Source organism: Berghia stephanieae, chromosome 14 (assembly GCF_034508935.2).
Source record: "Berghia stephanieae isolate SIO BIC M18660-M18661 chromosome 14, UCSD_Bste_1.3, whole genome shotgun sequence".
NCBI classification, from domain to species: domain Eukaryota; kingdom Metazoa; phylum Mollusca; class Gastropoda; order Nudibranchia; family Aeolidiidae; genus Berghia; species Berghia stephanieae.
The window spans coordinates 17,273,116-17,279,115 of record NC_088373.1 but is presented as its reverse complement, the minus strand read 5'-3'; the positions used below and the strand labels follow the sequence as shown (position 1 = coordinate 17,279,115).

The 6,000-nt window shown below is 34.4% G+C and overlaps 2 protein-coding genes across 4 annotated transcripts in view; one reads left to right on the top strand and one right to left on the bottom strand.

Annotated features, from left to right (window-relative positions):
- The window catches only part of LOC144959678 (uncharacterized), a 45,412-nt gene extending 41,069 nt beyond the window's left edge, over window positions 1–4,343 (bottom strand). For 2 of the 3 annotated variants that reach the window (XM_078892356.1, XM_078892353.1), the window contains exon 1: window positions 3,883–4,343. The gene's annotated coding sequence lies outside the window, so the exon portion shown is untranslated. The remainder of the gene's footprint in view (window positions 1–3,882) is intronic. The other variant, XM_078892354.1, reaches the window with a different exon arrangement.
- Window positions 1–6,000, top strand: part of LOC144959515 (uncharacterized) — a 31,919-nt gene that overhangs the window by 5,982 nt on the left and 19,937 nt on the right. The gene's annotated exons all lie outside the window — the stretch shown is intronic.

Genomic DNA, 6,000 nt, shown 5'->3' with positions numbered 1-6,000 from the left:
TTATTATTATTATTATTATTATTATTATATAATTATTATTATTACTATTACAATTATTATTATTACTATTACAATTATTATTATTATTATTATTATTATTATTATTATTATTATTATTATTATTATTATTATTATTATTATTATTATTATTATTTATTATTATTATTACTATTACAATTATTATTATTACTATTACAATTATTATTATTACTATTACAATTATATTATTTATTATTATTATTATTATTATTATTATTATTATTATTATTATTATTATTATTATTATTATTATTACTATTACTATTATTATTACTATTACAATTTTTATTATTACTATTACAATTATTATGATTATTATCATTATTATTAATTTTATTACAATTATGACTACAATTAATCACCAGTATTTGTATTCCCACCACCACCACCACCATCATCATTGTGATCATTTCCCATTGAGTGGAATTACCAAACAAACCCTTTGTCACTCCAGAGGTAAACGATCGGTTTATGGTCGGACCCCATGCCAGGCATTTCCATGCAGGTTGGACGTTGAAATGGAATAATAATTGTGTGTCTGTGTGTGTGTGTGTGTGTCTGTGTGTCTGTGTGTGTGTGTCTTTGTGTGTGTGTGTCTGTGTGAGTGTGTGTGTGTGTGACTGTGTGTGATTGGTTGAAAGTGTATGCGTATGCATGTATTCGCGCTTGCGTGTGTATGTGTGTGTTTGTGTATATATATATATATATATATATATATATATATATGTGTGTGTGTGTGTGAGTGTGGTTGTGTGTGTGTGGTTGTGTGTGGTTGTGTGTGTGTGTGGTTGTGTGTGTGTGGTTGTGTGTGTGTGGTTGTGTGTGTGTGGTTGTGTGTGGTTGTGTGTGTGTGTGTGGTTGTGTGTGTGTGGTTGTGTGTGTTTGTGTGTGGTTGTGTGTGTGTGTGTGTGTGTGTGTGTGGTTGTGTGTGTGTGTGTGAATTCATGTAAGGGGGAGCTCGCGGACAAGGAGTGGAAACATTCAAAAACTTGATTCACATTTTGAAAAGAAAGAAAAACAAAAAACAAATCAGAACAAAATAATAGGTAGTTATTCTGGTCACTTAGTGACGCTTGGTGACAAAGTCAACATTTTCAATGACTCAGAATTTAACCATTAAAATAACATTTCCAACCAATTTAAATAAAATACATATAATTAAATCCCCTTTTGTTTTTAGCTAAAATCTGTTGTATATAATATAATAGCACAAATTTAGGTCCGTCCCTATCTCTACAAAAAACAAAACAAAAAAACAAGGTTGATGTGAAATTGTTCCATGTGGCCTAATTTATTTATCTTTTTCTGTCAACGAATACAGAATTACCGGCAAATCGAACAATCATAGAATTATTTTTTTTCCAAATTAATATAAGAGTAAATTACAAACTTATTAGTTTTTGCTATATTTTTATTTTATTTTTTGATTTATCTATTATCTTATTTTTCTAAAAATTATCTTTACTGCATTTCATTAAAAATTATTTCTTAAAATTTATTTTTAAAAGTTTATTTATTTATCTTAGATTACAATATTATACCTTAATATGGTAGGTAGAGGTCAATAATAACACTATAGGCAATGTGATTAGCGGAAGAGTAGCGTCCCTTGATTGGACGTCACCCATAGTCTGTGACGTCACCGGCGGAAAAGTTATTAGAGAGAACGTCATGTTGGTTGTGCGCATGCGTCTCTCGTCCTCACTCTCTCTCTCTCTCTCTCCTTCCTTTGCTCACACATATACGCATACACACACATACACACATACACACATACACACACATACACACACATACACACATACACACACATACACACATACACACATACACACAAACACATACATACACACAAACACATACACAAACACACACATACACACATACACACATATACACACATACACACACACACAAACACACACATACACACATACACACATACACACATACACACACATACACACACACATTTTAACCTATAATGTTTTACCTATAATGTCAACGTAATATAACATCTTTCCTTTTCTTGATTACCCGAAGAAGGACAAAGGCCGAAACGTCGTTTATTTTTTTTTTCTATCTTTTATAAGAGTAATTTTACTCCCTTTATTTTACTACACATTTTACTGAATCATTTAGAAACCTCTAGATTTTAGTAAAACTTGCTTTTCAATTTTGGGTAATTCTGTCCCTCATTGACTCAAATGGTTATTTATAGAATCTGCTCGGGCATAATGATCGATCTCTTGACGTTGGGAATCGCCTATCTGGCCACCGTGTTGCCAGATTCATTTACACGCACCTACAGACTTTATCATCAGACCAATTTGGATCGTTGTTGACCCAAAAGATTCGATTCGATCTATGTTAATTTCCACAATACATTAGTATCATAATTAAAACAGATGAATGCCTGTTCGTAACAGCCTTTATTTCCCACAAAGATTGTCGTTCTTTTCCTTCTTGATTTCCCTGCCGCTTTTGACACCATCTCGATCGATTTCAAAACAGATTTGGAATTAAAGGAAACGCCTTAAACTGGATTCAATCTTATCTGACGTGCCACACACACACACACACACACACACACACATACACACAGAGTGAGAGTGAATGAAAATATATCGGAGGCCAGGAACCTCCCGCAAGGTTCTGTATTATAACATATCCTATTTACATTATATACGCTGCCACCCACTAAAATTTTAAGAAAATATAACATCAATTACTATCTATTCGCAGACGACACACAAATATAGATGGCATATGAACAAAATGATCTAAGTCAAACGTTACTTACCACCGAAAAGTTCGTACATGATATAAAACATTGGATGACAACAAATCAATTAAAGTTGAATGATGAAAAGACTGAAATTGTCATTTTAGGTCATGCCATTTTCAGGTCATCAATCATTACTAATTCTATTGGAAATATCAAATGTAACATACATGGGTGGATTGTGCAAAGTTCACGCGCTGTTAAAAATCTCGTCATCTTTATGGACGAGAATTTAACCTTAGACTGGAACATAAAATATCTTTCTCAATGCCTAAATTTCCAACGTAACAGAATTGGTAAAATTAGAAACTACATAAATACAGATGTGACAAAAACCTCGATAACATTATTGGTTCTTTCAAACTCTCTCTTTTTGAACATCACCAGCGTGAGAATACTCAGGCTGCAAAGAATTCCAAACAATGCTGCAGGATTAGTCCTTAAGCTCAGCAAGAAACATCATGTGTCACCTCTGCTAAAAGACCTTCATTGCGTTCCTGTTAAGGTGTGAATATTGTACAAAGTTCTGATATTGTGTTTTAAATGCCTCAACATATATCAACCAACTTATCTTTTATGATAAATTGGAGTTCTATACACCAACCCGATCCCTTCGCTCATCGCTCATGGAAAGAACTCTTACGTGGCATGTGAAGGACGATCCTTTTCTAGAAACATCCAAACCCTCTGGAACAAACGTCCAAAAGAAATACACCATTCTTCATCGTACGGTCTGTTTAAAAAGCATGTAAAGACTTTGTTATTTTCCAAATTGACTAGTTAGTGTCCCTGTAAAGCTCTCTGTGCACTTCCTCGTGATATGGAAGAGTGCTCAACAAATATAAAGGAAGGGGAGGAGGAAGAGAAGAAGAAGAAGAAAAAGAAGAAGAAGAAGAAGAAGAAGAAGAAGAAGAAGAAGAAGAAGAAGAAGAAGAAGAAGAAGAAGAAGAAGAAGAAGAAGAAGACTTTGATGGTGCTGCTGATATAATGGTAATGAAAAAAAAGATGACGATTATAATGCAGTAATAAAAAGGAAGAGCTAGACAATTCATACTTACAAAATATAAAGGATAAAATATTTTGAATCGCAAGTCCGGTCAGGATAAAATCTCAACACTTGAATTAATTGTCCTGGCAAATTATCTGTAAATCCTATGAAAACTTTCAACCATTCAACATCAACATTTCAACGATCCCAAAACATTGAAGATGAAAGAACGAAACCAATCTAAAGCCTATACTCCACCCAGATTCAAACACTTTCAATCATACAATAGAAACTGTCCACTTGCTCCAACAACACCAGAAATGAACACCAAAATCCCACAGAACTCCCCAACAATCTGTCAAGTGCTCATTACCAATCTTTCCAAACTTCTCCAAGTTCTTAATTCTTTTCTCCAAATTCTAAATCTGCCTTGACAATCCTGTGGAAATCTTGTTGAGTCCTTCAACAACTTCTTCAAACGTCTTATTCCATATTTGTCACATTAGCCTCTATTGTCTTTTTAGCTCCCTTAGATTTGTCCCAAACACCCAGCACTAAATCATTAAGCTCGGTTGTTTTGGCGTACTCCCACAAAGCACGTATTTAAAAATTTGGCCAGAAAACTCGTCCTTCAAATATCGATCGATTTAAATGTCCCTTATCTTGGCAAAAACTCTCAAACCTGGGACTTGCAAAGTCCCAGGTTTGAGAGTTTTTGCCAAGATGAGGGACATTTAAATCGATCGATATTTGAAGGACGAGTTTTCTGGCCAAATTTTTAAATTCTTGTTCTTTCAGACTGGCGCATTGTTGTAAAGGATTAGCCATAAAAGCTCTAATGCAATAGACCTGATTAATCGATTTTCGTGTAAAGACTATTGGAATAAAATACACCCTTCTTAGCGATACAAAAACCCTAATCTCTGTCGCCAGATTGTAACATTGTGGACGTTATCAACTTGCCAAATCGATAAATGGCATATTCTATAATAAATCTATTGTCGTTAGAAGAAAAAAAAACTCTCAACAAAATCGATATCAAAAATAAATATTGATTTTTATACTCAATATTAACAGCAGTAGTTCTGGGCCATTTGGCCCATGGAGCATGGGTTTATCCCGGTTTCTGTGGCGTGAAACGGACAATAGCAATCGCTTGTTACCCTTTGGACATTTCTCTAGCCTATTTGCAAAGTGCTTTTCGCCAGATCTAACAGGCACAGCTACGCCACTAACTGCTGGGTAGACAAAGGGGTCGGGAAAAAATCTTAATTTTTTTCTGGGATGGATCTCGGTCCCCTTGCCTGGGAAGCGAGTGCTCTATCCATTGAGTTATCGAGACCACATCATTTACAATAAAAGGAGATAACAATGTCACACTCTGTATGAAATAACGTTGGTTATCGTGGTGATCTCCAATCTCTTTTAATAGAGTCGAGAAGGCGTGACGTCACACATTATTCTCTTCCTATTCCAAATCACATTAAAAAATGAGCTTCCTAGAAACTAATGGAAACCCCACAGTAGAAACGCCTCTTGTTGTTCAAACTGACCATTTGTTTGTGTTCTTTTTGTTTTCATATAGATAAGATTTACTTACTGGATTTTCCCCTCAAACTTAATTTGTTCATTTTGGCACCTCTAGCATTTCATTATATCTATGAAAAAAGAAACAGAAAAGAAAATCAAATCAACATATTGATTTTGCGAAATTCAATATTCCTTGAAATAATCTTCAAGGTATCAAAATGATGAGAAATAAGATTTTTCTTGCGATACAAATAATACAAAAATTACATCCTTTCTCTCGCTTCGTTAGATTTCGTTGTCTGGGCATTCCATGCAGGAATATAGATAATCCATCAAACAAGATGTCTGATGTAAAGCAGGAATCACCCATGTCCCTATTCACGCAAAATTGGGGGTTAATAATATTTTTGTAATAAGCGAATAGAAAACGATACCAGAAATGATATTTGGCCAGGTGTTGATAAATTATCTGGCCATCCTATTGCCATGAGGGATCAAATGACGTTTGTTAATCTTTTAATACGCACAGCGACACCACGCCATGGTCACCTATTATCGACAATCTTGTCCACAAATGGTTTAAGTGGCCTTAAGAGTCTTAACGCCTGATGGAGCCGGAGCTTATCCCGATTTCAGGGAGGCAGTGTTTGTGAAGCAT